At 46.2% G+C, this 21,016-nt stretch overlaps 1 protein-coding gene across 2 annotated transcripts in view; it reads right to left on the bottom strand.

Moving 5' to 3' along the window:
- Positions 1-20,657, bottom strand: part of LOC121542204 (palmitoyltransferase ZDHHC5-A-like) — a 28,510-nt gene extending 7,853 nt beyond the window's left edge. For both annotated transcript variants that reach the window (XM_041851682.2, XM_045207620.1), the window contains exon 1: positions 20,189-20,657. The gene's annotated coding sequence lies outside the window, so the exon portion shown is untranslated. The remainder of the gene's footprint in view (positions 1-20,188) is intronic.
- Positions 20,658-21,016: the final 359 nt, after the last annotated feature.

Raw genomic sequence — 21,016 nt, 5'->3', positions numbered from 1 at the left:
GCTTCAAGTTCCTTGGTGTCCACATCACCAACAAACTATCATGGTCCAAACACACCAAGACAGTCGTGAAGAGGGCACGACAAAGCCTATTCCCCCTCAGGAGACTGAAAATATTTGGCACGGGTCCTCAGATCCTCAAAAAATTCTACAGCTGCACCATCGAGAGCATCCTGACTGGGTGCATCACCGCCTGGTATGGCAACTGCTTGGCCTCCGACCGCAAGGCACTACAGAGGGTAGTGCGAACGGCCCAGTACATCACTGGGGCCAAGCTTCCTGCCATCCAGGACCTCTATACCAGGCGGTGTCAGAGGAAGGCCCTCAAAATTGTCAAAGACTCCAGCCACCCTAGTCATAGACTGTTCTCTCTGCTACCGCACGGCAAGCGGTACCGGAGTGCCAAGTCTAGGTCCAATAGACTTCTCAACAGCTTCTACCCCCAAGCCATAAGACTCCTGAACAGCTAATCATGGCTACCCAGACTATTTGCACTGCCCTCCCACCCCATCTTTTTATGCTGCTGCTACTCTGTTAATTATTTATGCATAGTCACTAACTCTACCCACATGTACATATTACTTCAACTACCTCAACTAGCCGGTGCCCCCGCACATTGACTCTGCACCGGTACCCCCCTGTATATATAGCCTCCCTACTGTTATTTTACTTCTGCTCTTTTTTTCTCAACACTTTTTTGTTGTCGTTTTATTTTTACTTTTTTATAAAAAATAAATGCACTGTTGGTTAAGGGTTGTAAGTAAGCATTTCACTGTAATGTCTGCACCTGTTGTATTCGGTGCAAGTGGCCAATAACATTTGATTTGATTTGATTAGTAATGGCGTGTTTTTTAGGCCCTAATTCTTACTGTGGAATGCAGAGTTTGGTTTTCGCCAGGCATAAATGGGACCCATCTCGTCCAAAGAGTTGACTCAAGTTTGCCAAAAAGCACCTGGATGATCAACAAGACTCTTGGAAGAACGTTCTATGGACAGATGATTCAAAAGTATAACTTTTTGGACGACATGGTTCCAGTAATGCCTGGCGAAAACCAAACTCTGCATTCCACAGTAAGAACATCATACCAAAGGTCAAGCATGGTGGTGGTGGTGTGATGGTTTGGGGTTGCTTTGCTGCCTCAGGACCTGGACGACTTGCCTTAATAGAAGGAACCATGAAATCTGCTCTGTATCAGAGAATTCTACAGGAGAATGTCAGACCATCCGTCTGTGAGCTGAAGCTGAAGCGCAGCAAGACAATGATCCAAAACACACAATCAAGTATACATGAAAATTGCTAAAAAGCAACAAATTGGAAGTTTTGGAATGGCCTAGTCAAAGTCCAGACCTAATCCCAATTGAGATGTTGTGGCAGGACTTGAACCGAGCAGTTCATGCTTGAAAACCCACACGTCACTGAGTTAAAGCAGTTCTGCATGGAAGAGTGGGCCAAAATTCCTCCACAGCGACGTGAGAGACTGATCAACAACTACAGGAAGCATTTGGTTGGAGTCATTGCAGCTAAAGGTGGCACACCCAGTTATTGAGTGTAAGGGGGCAATTACTTTTTCACACAGGGGAATTTGGTGTTGCATAACTTTGTTTATGAAATAAATATGTTATTGTGTTATTTGTTCACTTATGTTCCCTTCATCTAATATTAGGTTTTGGTTGAAGATCTGATAACATTCAGTATCACAAATATGCAAAAGTAGAGAAAATTAGAAAGGGGGCAAATACTTTTTCATAGCACTGTATGTCATCACACTGCATATGAGTCACTCATGATTTGAAACGCAATCAAGCATTTTCATTATAAAATAAAGCGACCCTTGAATAATTAGCATATACAATAAATAAACTCTTCCATTTCAGAAATTGCATTCACGAATGAATGTGACTGTTTAGTCTTTGCTGTAATAAAGGCTTTACAAAAACACATTACAACAGACTCTCTGGTAGGCTTATAATTTATTTAGTGTTGTTTACATTATTCCAAACGGTCAGAAATGTTTTATTGTAATCTAACAGCACCTGTTTGGCACACATGGTCCTCTGTAGCTCAGCTGGTAGAGCACGGCGCTTTAAACGCCAAGGTAGTGGGTTCGATCCCCGGGACCACCCATACACAAAAATGTATGCACGCATGACTGTAAGTCGCTTTGGATAAAAGCGTCTGCTAAATGGCATATTATTATTATTTATATTATGACGCAGCGCTTGCTCCTTACCTTCTTTTTCTTGATCTCCAGTATTTTCCACAACTTGTCAAATTTATTCCACACATAATTCCCCTTTAGCTCCTGAGCAACTAGTAAACATTCCCCCGTTTTGAGTTTATTGGTCACGTCCTCTGCATCCATTTTGCTGTTCAGAGTGTGTTATAACCAATTTATTGATGTGATTATGATATGCTACAGGCCAGGCCCTATTGATCACGTGCATGCAATGCATACATGTCACTTAAAAGAGAGCTAGGGTTGAGGGAGTTATTACTAAACAAATAACTTTTCAGTCAGAAATGGCTGTAATTATGTTGCAGCTTCAGCAACATGGACAGCGCAATAAACACTGTCGAAGTTCTGTAGTGGTCGCTGCAGCATGGAGGAGAGAGAGACAACGGGTGCTAGTCACACAGTCACTTGCTATCATTTTTATTAACACAGCACACCAAGTCTGAGCACAAACAAATCAATTGCGGTCGGACTCCCTCTAGTCATGTGTCTTCATTATTTCATCAAACAGTGCACTTAAAGCATCAGACAAGCTGTGCATATAGTTGATTTGATTAAAACACATAGGCTATGTCTATATATGGAAAAATACACATTTTAACATTTCAACCAATCGATTGGTCGAAAGAACAGATGACTCTCGGTCGACCAAGATTTATTTTAGTCGGGGACAGCCCTAATTAAAAATGACTTTGTAATGTTATCTACCCACTAACTAAACCCCACAGACAATATAGACAATAATTCTGACCTTCATGGGGGTCATATTGAGGTAATTTTGACCATAGTCCAGCGCCTACGCAAAGAAATTGTGGACTTTTATAGAGCCACCAAATTTTTAAACACAGCTAGGGAATATCTAAAGAAGTATTTTTGGCCGACCGCCATTTCCAATATGGCCGCCCCACCAGCTGCATGAGACCATATTGGACATCATTAAAATGTTTAAAGAGGGTCTGGAAAACGCAATAAAATGGCCCAAACATGCCATATATACACGTATCCTTTAAAGTTTTACTAGAAGTGTCGAAAACGTGTGACAAATTACTGTTTGTTTTCTCAATGTTTGAATGGCTAGTTCCAATAGGCATAGTTTACATGTAAACACTACAATCATGTGGCGTTCCCTGAAGTCTATGGATTGCATTGATATACAGTACCAGTCAAAAGTTTGGACACACCTACTCATTCAAGGGTTTTTCTTGATTTTTTACTATTTTCTATATTGTAGAATAATAGTGAAGACAAAAAACTATGAAATAACACATATGGAATCATGTAGTAACCAACAAAGTGTTAAATCAAAATATATTTTATATTTGAGATTCTTCAAATAGCCACCCTTTGCCTTGACAACTTTGCACACTCTTGGCATTCTCTCAACCAGCTTCATGAGGTAGTCACCTGGAATGCATTTCAATTAACATGTGTGCATTCTTAAAAAGTCAATTTGTGGAATTTCTTTCCTTCTTAATGCGTTTGAGCCAATCTGTTGTGTTGTGACAAGTTAGGGCGGGTATACAGAAGATGGTCTTTTACCAAATAGGGCTAAGTCCATATTATGGCAAGAACAGCTCAAATAAGCAAAGAGAAAGGACAGTCCATCATTACTTTAAGACATCAAGGTCAGTCAATCCTGAAATTTTCAAGAACTTTGAAAGTTTTAAGTGCAGTCGCAAAAACCATCAAGCTCTATGATGAAACTGGCTCTCATGACCGCCACAGGAATGGAAGACCCAGAGTTACCTCTGCTGCAGAGGATAAGTTCATTAGAGTTACCAGCCTCAGAAATTGCAGCCCAAATAAATGCTTCACAGAGTTCAAGTAACAGACACTTCAACATCAACTGTTCAGAGGAGACGGCATGAATCAGGCCTTCATGGTCGAATTGCTGCACAGAAACCACTACTAAAAAGGACACCAATAAGAAGAAGAGACCTGCTTGGGCCAAGAAACACGAGCAATGGACATTAGACCGTTGGAAATTTGTCCTTTGGTCTGGAGTCCAAATTTGAGATTTTTGGTTTCAACCGCTGTGTCTTTGTGAGACGCGGTGTGGGTGAACGGATGATCTCTGCATGTGTATCCCCCACTGTAAAGCATGGAGGAGGAGGTGTTATGGTGTGGGGGTGCTTTTCTGGTGATACTGTCTGATTTATTTCGAATTCAAGGCACACTTAACCAGCATGGCTGCCACAGCATTCTACAGTGATATGCCATTCTATCATTTGTTTATCAACAGGACAATGACCCAACACACCTCCAGGCTGTGTAAGGGCTATTTTACCAAGAAGGAGAGTGATTGAGTGCTGCATCAGATGACCTGGCCTCCACAATCCCCCGACCTCAACCCAATTGAGATGGTTTGGGATGAGTTGGACCGCAGAGTGAAGGAAAAGCAGCCAACAAGTGCTCAGCATATGTGGGAACTCCTTCAAGACTGTTGGAAAAGCATTCCAGGTGAAGCTGATTGAAAGAATTCCAAGAGAGTGCAAAGCTGTCTCAAATATAAAATATATTATGATTTGTTTAACATTTTTTGTTTACTACATGATTCGATGTGTTGATAGTTGATGTCTTCACTATTATTCTACAATGTGAAAAATAGTAAAAATAAAGAAAACCCCTTGAATGAGTAGGTGTGTCCAAACTTTTGACCTGTGGTAAATTCAATTGACTGGACATGATTTGGAAAGGCAAGCACCTGTCTACATAAAGGTCCCACAGTTGAAAGTGCATGTCAGAGCAAACCAAGCCATGAGGCCGAAGGAATTGTCTGTAGAGCTCAGAGAAAGGATTGTGTCGAGGCACAGATCTCGGGGAGGGTACCAAAAAATGTCTGCACCATTGAAGGTCCCCAAGAACACAGTGGCCTCCATCATTCTTAAATGGAAGAAGTTTGGAACCACCAAGACTCTTCCTAGAGCTGGCCGCCCGGCCAAACTGAGCAATCGGGGGAGAAGGGCCTTGGTCAGGGAAGCCTGAATGACAAGCGTCACGTCTAGAGGAAACCTGACACCATCCCTACGGTGAAGCATGGTGGTGGCAGCATCATGCTGTGTGGATGTTTTTCAGCGGCAAGGACTGGGAGACTAGTCAGGATCGAGGGAAAGATGAACGGAGCAAAGTACAGAAAGATAATTGATGAAAACATGCTCCGAACGCTCAGGACCTCAGATTGGGCTGAAGGTTCACCTTCCAACAGGACAAAGACCCTAAGCACACAGCCAAGACAAAGCATGAGTGGCTTCGGGACAAGTCTCTGAATGTCCTTGAGTTGCCCAGCCAGAGCCTGGACTTGAACCCGATCTAACATCTCTGGAGAGACCTAAAAATAGCTGTGCAGTGACACTCCCCATCCAACCTGACAGCTTGAGAGGATCTGCAGAGAATAAGAGGAAACCTCCACAAATACAGGTGTGCCAAGCTTGTAGCATCATACCCAAGACTCAATGCTGTAATCGCTGCCAAAAGGTGCTTCACCAACGTACTGAGTAAAGGGTCAGAATACTTATGTAAATGTATTATTTTAGTTTTTTTTTTTTAAATACATTTGCAAAAATATCTAAAAACCTGTTTTTTATTTGTAATTATGGGGTAGTGTGTGTAGATTAATGAGGGGGAAAAACAATGTCATCCATTTTAGAATAAGGCTGTAACGTAACAAAATGTGGAAAAAGTGAAGGGGTCTGAATACTTTCCGAATGCACTGTAGCTACCTCAATTACCTTGTACCCCTGCACATCGACTCAGTACTGGTACTCCCTGTATATAGCCATGTTATTTTTACTCGTTATTCACTGTGTATTTTAATTGAAAAAGAATTACATTGTTTTACCCACTTCATACTGTATTATATATGTATTAGCCTATATGCATATACTGTATTCTAGTCAAGGCTCATCCTATAGAGCTACTGCTGTACACAACTTTTCTATTCATATACTGTCCACAATGTCTATACACACCATTATATACACATACAGTGGGGAGAACAAGTATTTGATACACTGCCGATTTTGCAGGTTTTCCTACTTACAAAGCATGTAGAGGTCTGTAATTTTTATCATAGGTACACTTCAACTGTGAGAGACGGAATCTAAAACAAAAATCCAGAAAATCACATTGTATGATTTTTAAGTAATTAATTTGCATTTTATTGCATGACATAAGTATTTGATCACCTACCAACCAGTAAGAATTCCGGCTCTCACAGACCTGTTAGTTTTTCTTTAAGAAGAGCTCCTGTTCTCCACTCATTACCTGTATTAACTGCACCTGTTTGAACTCGTTACCTGTATAAAAGACACCTGTCCACACACTCAATCAAACATACTCCAACCTCTCCACAATGGCCAAGACCAGAGAGCTGTGTAAGGACATCAGGGATAAAATTGTAGACCTGCACAAGGCTGGGATGGGCTACAGGACAATAGGCAAGCAGCTTGGTGAGAAGGACAACTGTTGGCGCAATTATTAGAAAATGGAAGAAGTTCAAGATGACGGTCAATCATCCTCTGTCTGGGGCTCCATGCAAGATCTCACCTCGTGGGGCATCAATGATCATGAGGAAGGTGAGGGATCAGCCCAGAACTACACGGCAGGACCTGGTCAATGACCTGAAGAGAGCTGGGACCACAGTCTCAAAGAAAACCATTAGTAACACACTACGCCGTCATGGATTAAAATCCTGCAGCGCATGCAAGGTCCCCCTGCTCAAGCCAGCGCATGTCCAGGCCCGTCTGAAGTTTGCCAATGACCATCTGGATGATCCAGAGGAGGAATGGGAGAAGGTCATGTGGTCTGATGAGACAAAAATAGAGCTTTTTGGTCTAAACTCCACTCGCCGTGTTTGGAGGAAGAAGAAGGATGAGTACAACCCCAAGAACACCATCCCAACCGTGAAGCATGGAGGTGGAAACATCATTCTTTGGGGATGCTTTGCTGCAAAGGGGACAGGACGACTGCACCGTATTGAGGGGAGGATGGATGGGGCCATGTATCGCGAGATCTTGGCCAACAACCTCCTTCCTTCAGTAAGAGCATTGAAGATGGGTCGTGGCTGGGTCTTCCAGCATGACAACGACCCGAAACACACAGCCAGGGCAACTAAGGAGTGGCTCCGTAAGAAGCATCTCAAGGTCCTGGAGTGGCCTAGCCAGTCTCCAGACCTGAACCCAATAGAACATCTTTGGAGGGAGCTGAAAGTCTGTATTGCCCAGCGACAGCCCCAAAACCTGAAGGATCTGGAGAAGGTCTGTATGGAGGAGTGGGCCAAAAACCCTGCTGCAGTGTGTGCAAACCTGGTCAAGACCTACAGGAAACGTATGATCTCTGTAATTGCAAACAAAGGTTTCTGTACCAAATATTAAGTTCTGCTTTTCTGATGTATCAAATACTTATGTCATGCAATAAAATGCAAATTAATTACTTAAAAATCATACAATGTGATTTTCTGGATTTTTGTTTTAGATTCCGTCTCTCACAGTTGAAGTGTACCTATGATAAAATTACAGACCTCTACATGCTTTGTAAGTAGGAAAACCTGCAAAATCGGCAGTGTATCAAATACTTGTTCTCCCCACTGTATATTTACATTCCAGAATGTCTGGGATTTGTGTTTCTTACTGCACTGTTTATTTATTTTATATTATTTGTTGGAGCTAGACACATTAGCATTTCGCTGCACATGCGAGAACATCTGCAAAATATGTGTACGCAAGTAATGCGACCAATAGCATTGTATTTGATTTGATTTATTCCTTGTGTCACTATTTCTATTTTATCTTTAACTCTGCATTGTTGGAAAAGGACCCGTAAGTAAGCATTTCACTGTTAAACTACACCTGTTGTTTACGAAGCATGTGACAAATAACATTTGATTTATTTTGAGTACCACGTAGCTCAGTTGGTAGAGCATGGGCACGGCAGGGTTGTGGGTTTGATTCCCACAGAGGACCAGTACGAAAAAATTATTCAAATGTATGCACTCACTACTGTAAGTCGCTCTGGATAAAAGTGTCTGCTAAAAATGACTAAAATGTAAAATGTTATGAGGTGTACAAGGCAGGTTCCTTATCACATTTCTTAAAATTGACACGACAGAATATCATGTTCTATATCGTGGAGCTCCGCCCCATAGGGGAGCTCTGCTCCTAATGGTTTACCCTCTGCCCTAAGGCAGCAGCAGCCTGAGACAAAATTATGCACACACCTACAGCCAATAGGAGTACAGGTGTCCCTATAAGAGGGGACGCTTCCCCTCAATCAGCCTCCCTCCCTTTTTCTTCAGCGACTGGATGACTAGACTGAAGAGCCAAGAAGAGACGAAGCACGAAGACTCAGGACGAAAACGCCGTTGATATTCCAGTCATCAACGTCGTCTAAATGAGCACACCGGGTGATTTTCCCCCCCAAAAAGCTATTTTCAGAGCTCAGTGCAGATGCACCTCCATGGCGGCCGGTGACCACCACGACTTATGTTTCGTGTGTTTGGGATCCCAGCATGCCAAGGAGGGCGTCTGCAGTCCCCCGAATTGCGCCTCCTGCGCCCTCCTTTCTTTAAAGGAGAGGAAGCAGCGTTGGGCGTTTTTCAGGGAGGACATCCCCCTTGAGGATGTGTTGTCGATACTAGCCTCTGCTTCAGAGGCGTCGTCCAACGGCGCAGACTCGGGGGAAGATGGGGATTTTGAGGAAGGGTCTGGCATTCCAATGGAACAGTCGGACCCCGTCCCTCATACTTTCAAGCCCCCCTTTCCTCTGGAGAGCGAGAGGGCTTGTAGTCCCTATAGCGAAGGGGATACGAGCTCTGAGAGATCAGAAGCTCTCTCTTTCGCTGCAGCCTCTCTGAGAGCGGATTTTCCGGGTCTCATTGAGAGAGCTGCTCAACGGCTGGCAATAAGCCTGCCCCCTCTTCCCCTCCGCACCGGAGGTTGATATGATGGAGGGCGGTCCTTATTCCAGGCCGAGGAAGGCGGCAGAGCCAGTGGCTCCTGCCATGCCTTCTTTGGCTAGGTACGTTGGAGGCTCGTGGGAGGCACCTTTAGCGGCGCGTTCGCCTGTAAAAGCGTATCTCCCATTCACGAGAGTGGAAGGAAGGTTCCAGGGTCAGGGGATCCCCAGGTTAGAGAGCGCCATGGCGGCGTATCTCATACCGGGTTCGAGCCCTTGGCCCTCTTCCAAGAAGGCCACGTTGCCATCCCAGAAGGACCGACTCACAGCGTCGCTGTTGGAGAAGTATTTTGGGTTGGGAGCCCAAGCTGTAGCAGCAGCTAACAACATTGCCCTCTTGGCGGCCTCTCTGTCCCGTTTAACCACGGGTAAGACAGAGATGGCACCAGAGGAGGTGGAGGAGGCGTCCAGGATTTCTGGCGCCATACTCCACCTTACACAGGCGTCCGCAGTCTGCGCGGGGAGATCCATGGCCACTTCGGTGGTCGGGGAACGACACCTCTGGTTGTCTTTGACTTCCATGAAAGAGGCAGACAGGACGTCTCTCTTGAACGCCCCCCTCTCTGACGACGGCCTCTTTGGGGTCGCAGTCAAAGAGGCGACGGAGCGTTTTTCGAAGTTGGAGGAGGAGAAGAAGCAGTTGGCCAAGCACCTGCCGTTGGCAGGACGACTCGGCCCCCCTCCTCCCCAAAGGCCATCTACCTCCGCCCCTCTAAGTAGACCGGGATCTACGACGAGGCGGCGTAATCGGCGTCATCCGGCGGCCACGAGCAGCAAGGGAGCGGGCTCGGCCCTCCCAGCAGCTACGGTAGCCCCACTACAGCCGGCGAGGGAGGTGACGAGGAAGCCGACCTGGCCCTCCAAGGGAGGCAAGAGGAGGCGTACGTGACGGGACGCGGGGAGAGGATGGAGGACGATCGATGGTGTCGAACGCGCCCACTGTTCCCCCCCACCCTTCGGTTGAAGGGACGGGGTGCTGATGTAAATGCTTTTGTTGATGTGTTTAATAAAGAGTTGGCTCCACCTGACTTTGTCAAAAAAGAGCCTATTTTCCATAATACGTCCGAGAGCGTTCAAATCTCACCCTCTCTTCCTTACCACTCTAAGAGCCGTTCAGCCCACCGAGGGTGCGTTGCTGAACAGGCACTAAGAGTAGGTATCCAGAAGACCTCAATCAGGTCGTCACATCACACTTCACGTATAAGAAGTGCTTTACATAGAAGGCAGCAGTTCTGACAGATTCGGACGCAGCCGCTATTTGGGGATGGCGCACTAGTACAGACTAAGGTCTCCACTAGTACGAGCCAGACCCATGCTGCGTTCACGGAGGGCACGATTACCGCGGTCACCAAGGTGCCCAGAGTATCGGCGCCCCCAGGCATTGTAACACAGCAGCTATCTGGGGACGGCGCATTATCGCAGACCAAGGTCTCGGTTAATGCGATTCAGACCCATGCTACGTTCACGGAGGGCAGGATTACTAGCGTTATGGGTATAACCAAAGTATCAGCTCCCCTGACAGAACGAGCCAGTACTCACCACACTGAGCGTGAATCAACCCACCAGGGGTGCAGAGTTGAACACACACAGAAGGTGAAAGTTAAGAAGGTATCAAGGCGCCGTCTTGTTTTACCTCATAGAGACCTCATACTACAGACTTCTAGGAGTACTGTAGTGAAGGGCTCTGATAGCGAATTGCAGTCACCTAAGATGACGCAATCGCTCGCTGGGGATGGTGCCCTGCCGCAGGCTGTGGCCCTCGGTCAGCGCAATTCAGACCCGCGATGCGTTCAAGGAGGGCAGGAATACGACGGTTACGGGTTTAACTGACGTCCCTACTCCTCTTTCTTTCTCAGAACGCATTTCCTCTCCCTTTCACGGGAGGCCCACCTTGGGCTGTTCCACCACTTCAATGTCGGGGAACAGTGGCGGTAAGGGCCATAGAGGAATACAGGTCCTTCCTACTGGATGCACCACAGCTTCGCGCCCAGCCACTTTCTCTGCATTGCTGGCAGTGGCGAAGAAGCTGCACCCTCTCACGCTGGCTAGAACAGACGTTGCAGAAGGGTTATGCTCTCCAATTCCACCGGACCCCACCCCCGTTCAGGGGAGTGGTGGAGACGGTGATGAAGACGCCAGACAAAGTGGCCGCTCTGATGACAGAGATTACGGAACTTTTGGCGAAGGAGGCGGTGACAGTAGTTCCCCGGGAGCAAAGGGCTATATTCGCCTTATTTCCTAGTGCCCAAAAAGACGGGAGGAGTGAGGCCGATTTTGGATTTACGCATTCTCAACGAGAGCATAACCAAACGGCCCTTCCGAATGCTAACGACAAAACGCCTGCTGGAATGTGTCCAGAAAGGGGATTTTTGTACGAGCATAGACCTAAAGGACACGTACTTTCATGTGCCGGTTCAGCCGCGTCACAGGAAGTTTCTGCGGTTCGCCTTTCAAGGGGTGGCGTACGAATACACGAGGATGCCATTTGGGTATGCCCTGGCACCTCGCACATTTTCCAAGTGTGTGGAGGCGGCATTGGAACCGTTGCGTCGTCAGGGAATACGGCTACTAGCCTACCTGGACGACCTACTGGTTCTCGCCCGTCAGCAGAGCTGGCGATCACTCACACAACACAGACAGTGATGCATCTCACAAGTCTGGGGTTTGCTGTGAATTGGAAAAAGAGCGCGCCCTGGCCCACTCATCAGATTGTCTACCTGGGGATACAGCTAGACACTGTGAGGATGAGGGCTCGAATTTCGGACCCCGAAGGGTAGCCTTGTTGCTAGCCCTAAGGAAGTGTCGTCCGAATCACACGGTGACGGGCGCTGTCAATCATGTCACTTTTGGGTCTCATGTCGTCAGCCCACTCTGTGGTTCCGCTGGGACTCCTGCACATGCGCAGGACGAGCGATGGTTCGGCCAACTAAGACTAGACCCATTGCGTCAACGTCATCGGTTGGTGGTGGTTCCCCTCTCGCTCAGTGCAGACCTAAACTATTGGAGAAACTTGCGCGTTCTCACGCACGGAGTCCCGGTAGGAAAGGTGTCCTCTCACATCCCAGTATTCACGGATCGTCCCTGACGGGATGGGGAGGGACATGTCAGACACAAGCGATAGGAGGTGTGTGGCCTCAATCAGGTCGTCACATCAACCTCCTGGAGTTGGAAACGGTTCGACTGGTTCTGACCCACTTCGCGTCTACCCTTCGGGGGTCGCGATGTGCTGGTCTGGTCAGACAACCGGACCACAGTAGCCCACATAAATCGCCAGGGAGGAGTCAGGTCTCCTGCTCTCCATCGGGCGGCAGAGGAATTGTGGCTGTGGGCTCACGAGCACCTTCGCTCATTGAGAGCAGCACACATTCCGGGCTACTTGAACGTAGGAGCAGACCTCATGTCAAGAGGGGGTCCTCGAGACGACGAGTGGTGTCTGCATCCAGACATTGTTCTCCAGATTTGGGAACAATTCGGGAGAGCCGAGGTGGACCTATTCGCGTCACGCGTGAACGCGCAATGTCCTCTGTGGTTCTCTCTGAGGGAACAGGACGAACCGCCACTGGGAAGGGACGCCTTTGCGCACCAACCGTGGCCGAGAGTTCTCCTGTATGCATTCCCTCCGCTGTCCTGCATTCTCCCACTGCTAGCCAGGGTGAGGTCAGGGGGCTGTCAGTGATACTGATAGCGCCCGATCGCCCGGGGGCTCTGTGGTTTGCGGAGATGAGTCAGATGTTGATTGCGCCACCTTGGCCAATTCCACATCGACGGGACGCGTTGTCTCAGGCGGCTGGCACGATAGGGAAATTGCCCATAATCGGCCAACCACTGAAGGCCTGGCTGCTGAGAGGGACAGGCTAGAGCGCCGTGGGTTATCTGATGCGGTGATCAGGACCATACAGGGTTCACGTGCCAGTTCCACTTCTAAGATATATGCCAGTAGATGGAACGTGTTTTCACGATGGTGTGTCACACAAAGTGTGGACCCCATGAGCTGTCAGGTGGAGAGTATTCTCTCTTTTCTGCAGCTCATGTTTGATAAGCAAAAATCGCCTGCCACGATTAGAGTGTTTGCAGCAGCGATTTCCAGCTTGTCATGAGGGTTTTGGCAGAGACAATGTCTTTAGTCACCCTCTAGTGAAACGCTTCCTATTAGGAAACAGCGGCGACTTAGGCCAACACCTAGAGTCACGCTTCCTCAGTGGGATTTGGCTTTGGTACTCGAAGCGCTATGTAAGTCGCCGTTCGAGCCATTGAATCAAATACCCCTCAAGATGCTGTCTATCAAGACAGCACTGTTGCTCGCTTTGACTACAGCTAAGCGGGTCAGTGATTTGTGTGCTCTTTCGACGAGACCTGACTGCCTGGCCATCAATGGTGACCTGAGCAGAGCAGTGTTACGTCCTAACCCGGCATTTGTGCCGAAGGTTATTAAGAGTTCATATAGGTCACAGACCGTGGAGCGGTGGGCTTTTTCTCCTCCTCCTCATAGAGAGAGGAGTGAGGAAAAGCTCCATCGCCTGTGCCCGGTACGCGCTTTGGCGTGTTACGTCGAGCGCACAGCAGCGATTAGGTCATCGCCTCAGTTGTTTGTGTGTCACGGTGCGGCTGCACTAGGTAGACCACTTTCAAAACAGAGGCTGTCTCACTGGCTTTGCGAAGGCATTGAGACAGCTTATGAGGCAGCAGGGCGGCAATTGCCTCAGGGTATCAGAGCTCACTCCACTCGTGGAGTAGCGGCTTCTACTGCCCTTTTTAGAGGAACGGGAGTAGAGGATATCTGTAGAGCAGCATCCTGGTCGACGCCGTCTCCATTTATCCGTTTCTATCTCTTAGATATGTCTTCCAATTCTCTGGCTCGATCTGTACTCAGCGTGGCTGAAGGGAGATCTTGAGCAAGAAGGAGAGGAGAAGCAGGACTGTGGACACAGGTTTCCATCAGGTCCGCTTTTGGTTAGGAAGACGTGTCTTTAACAGATGTGTTTTCTAACTCTTTGGCTCGGTCTGTACTCAGCATAGCTGAAGGGAGATCTGGAGCTAGGAAGAGAGGGAAAAGCAGGACTATGGACTGGGTTTCCATCAGGTCCGCTTTGGATGAGAAAACATATTTTGTGGCATGAATCCTGACTGACAAGCTCAGTACAGTAGAGGCATGCGTGGATTAACAGAATATGAGGTCATCTATCTGCTCGCTCAGTTAGTATGACTCATGTTTTGTTCCTGCCCACTAATCTCTGGGATTCCATTGAGTGAGTGAGGCGGTCTACCGCGTTCATAATGTAGAGTGACATTTGATGTCATTCCATTAGTGGTCGGTAGTGTTTTCACAGGATATTGAGGCACATCGATCTGCTAGTACAGATTAGTATGGCTTCTATTCTGGTGATCTGCCCACTAGTCATTGGCATTGCCATTGGACTAAGTGGGGCGGGTCTTTTAACCGATGACGCGGTATATTGTGACGCCCGTAGGGGTTTTTAGTTGCAGTACTGCGGGACTCGGTTACAGCCATTGCTGGGCCTGACTTTCTCGTTTTGATGGGAAGTGTTAGGCTCGGCAGGGAGTACATTTTGGAGCGCTACGCTCCGCCTTAAACCATTAGGAGCAGAGCTCCCCATGGGGGCGGAGCTCCACGATATAGAACGATTAGTTCCGGAGTGTAACTCCAGTTCTATGAGTGGAGCGGAGCCCCATAGGACTTAAGGCCCTGCCGACCCTCTCTAGTCTCGCTGAAGATAAATATCTCGGGAGGCTGATTGAGGGGAAGCGTCCCCTCTTATAGGGACACCTGTACTCCTATTGGCTGTAGGTGTGTGCATAATTTTGTCTCAGGCTGCTGCTGCCTTAGGGCAGAGGGTAAACCATTAGGAGCAGAGCTCCCCTATGGGGCTCCGCTCCACTCATAGAACTGGAGTTACACTCCGGTAACTAATCGTTATACGTCATTGCAATCTGTAGACTTCAGAAAACACCCATATAACTTTAGAGAGTGTTTATATGTAAAAAATTGGAACTAGCCATGAAAACATTGACAAAAACAGTGATTAGGCACACTTTTTCACCACTTTTCTACTAAAATGTTAAAGGACACCTATATGGCATATTTGGGCAATTTGAACCTCATTGTGGATGGCTACTTCTTGTCCTCATGCTAGCCTGTACAGACAAATATCACTTCAGAAACGTCAAAATAAAAATGTGATATGGCCGGTAGGGGTGGGCGGTATACCGGTATGAATGTGAATACCGGTATGACGTTGTGCCATGATATGGATTTTGCCAAATCGTGCATATCATTGTAAATTAATGTATGAAATAAGGCGGGGGTTTTTCCGTTCAAATTTTCTGTCGAGTGATACAGCCTATTGGGCTACTTCAAATTGTTTATTTTACTAGAAACATAGCCTTTTTTAGCAAAGAAAAAACTAGAAGCATGGACGTTACACGCAATCTGCCTGCCAATCAAAGTCAACAAACAAGCACGTGCAACTGCAGAATAAGCAAACATTTAGTTTAGTAAACTCCTTTCGTTTGCAAAAGTGTCAGAAAATCAAGCATCGAGGATAACTGAAGACAAGGAAAATAACGCTATTGAGGTTGATTTGCAGGACGAGGAAGAATTGGTTCGAAAAAAGGGGGTCTCTGTCGTTTGGAACTGGTTTGGCTTTAAGATATCCGACCTCGACCAACAAACAGTACTGTGTAAATTGTGTCGACGCATTGTGCTAGCCAAAGGTGGAAACACCAGCAATCTTTTTCACCACCTGAAACCCCTGCATGTGCGCGAATATGAAGAATCTACCAGAATGCGTGCAACAAACCCCTAGAGCAGCGAAGCAAGTCCCAAGACATCATCAAGCCAGACCCGCACTCAGCTGTCACTCAAGGCATCATTCGTTAGTTATGACAAGAAGAGCAAGAAGTGGAATGAGATAACGTGTGCAATTACGTATCACATAGCGAACGACATGGAACCTATTGAAACTGTGGAGAAAGACGGTTTCAGAAAGTTGATTCGAACTCTAGACCCAAGATACGAGACCCCGAGCCGTAAATACTTCAGCAAAATATGTCTGCCAGAACTCTACACAGAATGTCGGGACAGAGTTGCCAACGAAATCCGTAACGCTGCATTCTACTCTACCACTGCCGACTTATGGTCAAGCCGGCCACATAGCCATAAAATAGCCTCACGATTCATTACATTGACGACAACTGGAAGCTGCAAAGCAAATGCCTTCAGACCTCTTATTTCCCAGACGACCACACCGGATAAATAATTGCAGCTGGGCCGAGGGAGGCACTTTCATCCTGGGGCTTGAAAGAGTCGCGTCAAGTATGTATGACTACCGACAGCGGATCGAACATGGTCAAAGCATTGGAGCTGAACAAATGGACAAGACTAGGGTGTTTCGGATACAGGCTACACATTGCTATTGGTAAGTTTCAACGTCCAAAACACATAGAGCTAGGTAGAAATATAACGTCACTTAAAAACAACAACATAAAATGCACAATAACTGTTGTATTCCTTATCTCCTCTGTTTAAAGTTAGAGCTGACTACACTGCCTGATCCTTCTTATACGTTAAACCGGATATATACAGCTATGCAAATCTAGAATATTTGTAATTTGTAAATGTGTGCAATATCCAAACATTACATGGATTACATTGCTTTTATTTATAATTGATACATTAGCCTATGGTTTCAATATATGAATCTATCCTCTCTTTCAATAATAGCCTACCCAATAAATAATCCAGTTTTCTAAAGCAACATAGCTCTCTTAATCACAACAGTTGTTTGTAAATCTATAGATGGATTAAATTTGTAATCATATCCAGTGTCCATGCTGTAAATTGTTGTAATTACAGCAGATGCTATGTTATTTCTATTGAATAATTGTGATTCATATGTAACTATTTTTCACCTTTTTATTTTGCAGAGAGGAGTGTCCAAAACGAACCTCGGGTTTCCCGGGCCACAGGAGTGTGCAAGAAAGTGGTCAGCACATTTTCCTCTAGTTGGAAGAAGCAGAAGGTCCTGACAAGTGCACAGGATAAACTGAGCCTGCCCCTCCACAAGCTCATCACGGAATCCCTGACAAGGCGGGGATCTCGACTGCAGATGATGGAAAGAGTCCTGGAGCAGGAAAAGGCCATCACACAAATCCTGGCAGCAGACAAAAAAAAAACACTTCACCTTGCACCCTCCTGGCAAGACATTGAGGTCTTTGAATCTATCACGGCAGCACTTAAGCCCCTCCAGGATTTCACAGATGCCCTGTCAGGAGAGACATACGTGAGTGTGTCCTATCTGAAGCCGGTCCTCCATTTGTTCAAGGCGGAAGTTCTGAAATCAAATGAGGGCGAAGCCAAACTGACCGGAGAGATTAAGATGAGGATCCTCAATTACGTGAATGACAAATACACTTACCCTGAAACAAATGAGCTGCTCACCATGGCTACCTTTCTGGACCCAAGGTTCAAGACCACCTACATGACCACTGAGTAGCTGGTGAAGGTGAGAGCTGCCTCCGAGACAGAAGCCCTCCTGGTAGGGAACACAGCCGTGGGAGACTTCTCTTTTGAAGAGGACCAGAGTGAGAGAGAGAGAAAGAAGCTGCCACTGCTCCACAATCAGCAAAGAAGTCCAATAAGAGCCTTGGGAGCTTCTTTAAGAAAACCAATAGTGCACCTGCCTTAAGAACCCAGAGACAGGTCATAGAGCAAGAGCTACACTCTGATGATGACAGCAGGCTGATCCTTTGGAGTGGTGGCGAGTTCACGCATCCAACTTCCCACAATTGAGTTGTCTGACAAAGAAATATTTATGCATTCCTGCAACAAGTTCGCCCTCTGAGAGAGCATTTAGCACTGGGGGCAATGTGGTCATATGCCACAGGGCAACTTTGAAGCCAGAAACTGTCAATAGGCTGGTGTTCCTGGCACGGAACTTGTGAAGAGGGAGGCAGTGAATTGTTACATGCTGAACTGAGAAACATACAGACTGTCTGGTTAATGCTTGAAGTTAATTTGAAAAGGTTTGCAACTTGAATTCATAATGACTGGTGTTATGCTGAAAAAAGACTGCACTTCTTATATTTGGCAGGAAAAAGTTTACATCCTGACTACTTTAAATATTTTTGTATAAAATGTTACTGCATATTTATTTAACTCATATACCTTTGTTTATGTTTCATGTTTGCACAGGTTTACCACAGAAGTAAAACAAATAATTTTAAAAAATGTGCAATGCCCCCTTTCTGTTTCTATAAGGTTAAATACACGGCACAGGTCCTAATCCAGGCACTTGTCATCTCCCGTCTGGATTACTGCAACTCGCTGTTGGCTGGGCTCCCTGCCTGTGCCATTAAACCCCTACAACTCATCCAGAATGCCGCAGCCCGTCTGGTGTTCAACCTTCCCAAGTTCTTTCACGTCACCCCGCTCCTCCGCACACTCCACTGGCTTCCAGTTGAAGCTTGCATCCGCTACAAGACCATGGTGCTTGCCTACGGAGCTGTGAGGGGAACGGCACCTCCGTACCTTCAGGCTCTGATCAGTCCCTACACCCAAACGAGGGCACTACGTTCATCCACCTCAGGCCTGCTAGCCCCCCTACCTCTACGGAAGCACAGTTCCCGCTCAGCCCAGTCAAAACTGTTCGCTGCTCTGGCACCCCAATGGTGGAACAAGCTCCCTCACGACGCCAGGACAGCGGAGTCACTCACCACCTTCCGGAGACACTTGAAACCCCACCTCTTTAAGGAATACCTGGGATAGGATAAAGTAATCCTTCTTCCTTAAGAGTACTTTATGGTCAGAAGTATTGTCTATATTATCTGTGTGGTTTATTTAGTAAGTAGATAACTTTACAAAGTCATTTTGTTATTGTTTGGAATTATTTCTAACAGGAAATCCAAATGACAGCAGCCATTTTATTAAAATGGTCACCCTGGTTGACTGATAGGTTTCCCAGACTGCCTCCAATCTTTAAAATGTTCCTTAAGGTAGCTAGTATTAGTGTACCAAGTTCGCTAATTTTATCATAAAATGCACTATTTGGAGTATATTTTGTTCTTATCTGCTGGACTATATAATGGAGCCTGAGCATTGGAACACACCTCTACCATAACCTTCAACAACTCAGCTAGTTAGCCAACTACTCTACAACCCCTATGACAGATGTGCACAAATGTACATACCGATACAATCAACAACACCTGACATAGAAATAAAAAAACGGTATATTATCTATTCAAAGTAAACACTACCCAGATGTTATTAGCACCAGAACAGCCCTTGCCTTCTCTACACAGACCGTGTCTGTATCTGGGAAAGAAAGGCTGCTGAAGGTTGATGAACAAGGGTATGTGACCCACTCTGTTAGCAGACGACTAATAATCTCCATGCAACACACACAGTAAATCCCCCCTACTTTAATGTCTGTTAATCCTGAAATCCCCCTGTTCAGAGTACCCTGCCTCTGCTCCTGTCAGTGTCATGCCATTGTCACGTTAGCTAGCAAGCCATCTTTTTCAGCATTGCCATACACCTGACCATAATCAGATTTCCAAACATACGGACTGTGAGTGACGTCGCGTCTGACATCCAGTACCTCGCTTCTATCAAATCTGCTCGATTACATGCTCCATCGATGTTAAACACAGCTAACTAGCTAACGTTGGATTCAGCAGGGTATGCTAGGTAACTAGCTACCTAGGCTATCCAGACATTGTACTTGTGTCCAAATCTGCAAATGTGACAAAATGACAAGACAAGAGGCTAATACAACGCATTGAGAGCCGTTGGGAACTCGGAAGTTCCTATGTGAAACTGTTCCCCAGCAAAAAATCCAATGCACTAACGTTAGCTAGCTAGCTAACGTTAGCCAAAACAGGGCAAGTTTGTTTGATCACCGCTTGAGACAGTACAACTATAAACTGTCAGTTAAATTAGCTACTTGGATATTATTGGGAAAAGCAGTTCACCAAACAAGCCATACCTGACGTCCAGGGCAGATGTTTTCAAGTACTTAATATTTGGGTGCGTTTCGGGTCCCGAGGCTAGTTGGCTACTAGCTAGTTTGCTAGGCCTATGTTGGAATCCCGGAACTGCCCTCGCTCCATTAATTTGGGACGTTTGTCCAATCAGTGATTGAGATTAGCGTCATTCCCGGTGAGTCGTCGCTCCTTGTTCTATCTGTGGAGTCCGTGTGGCCTTGGGCGGGGATTACAGACATATTTTGAAAGCTTTCAACATGCCAGAGGTCGCTCAGGATAGTGGTCCCGTTATCTAAAGCAGGTTACAGCTTTGCAACAAAGAGGCACATCTACAATAGTGTGTCTGAGTACCAGACTGTATAGCTATCATTCCACTCCTGTCATTTGCGAAAGAGACTGGCCTTTCAACGTTTAATATCTAGCTATGCATCCTGATTTCCAGCGGAGTTGCTCATTCATTGGTTGTTGGAAATAACATATAATTAGAATTATAACAAAGGCAAAAACATTTTTTTTTAGCTGTTAACCACGCAAGTTGTTGTATCTTGAGGCTTAACAAAAAATACGTTTTGTGGTTGGAATTGCAATATGTACAGTGCCTTCAGAAAGTAATCAGACCCCTTGAATTATTCTTGTTAACATATATACTAATATGTTATTAAATTGTGTTCTTACACTGGTACAGTCATGCCCTATGAGAGATGTACAACTGCGCATGTGCAAAAATAAAGAAAGGGCATTCCCCCGTTCTGGTTAAAACACCAACGATGAACATGTGTGTTTATTCCTCCGTTAAGTAAACCGGTATTCCTGTCCTGAAGATGACAGCA

The sequence above is a fragment of the Coregonus clupeaformis genome, chromosome 3, assembly GCF_020615455.1.
Source record: "Coregonus clupeaformis isolate EN_2021a chromosome 3, ASM2061545v1, whole genome shotgun sequence".
In the NCBI taxonomy this organism is placed as follows: domain Eukaryota; kingdom Metazoa; phylum Chordata; class Actinopteri; order Salmoniformes; family Salmonidae; genus Coregonus; species Coregonus clupeaformis.
This window is presented reverse-complemented; position numbering and strand designations above follow the sequence as displayed.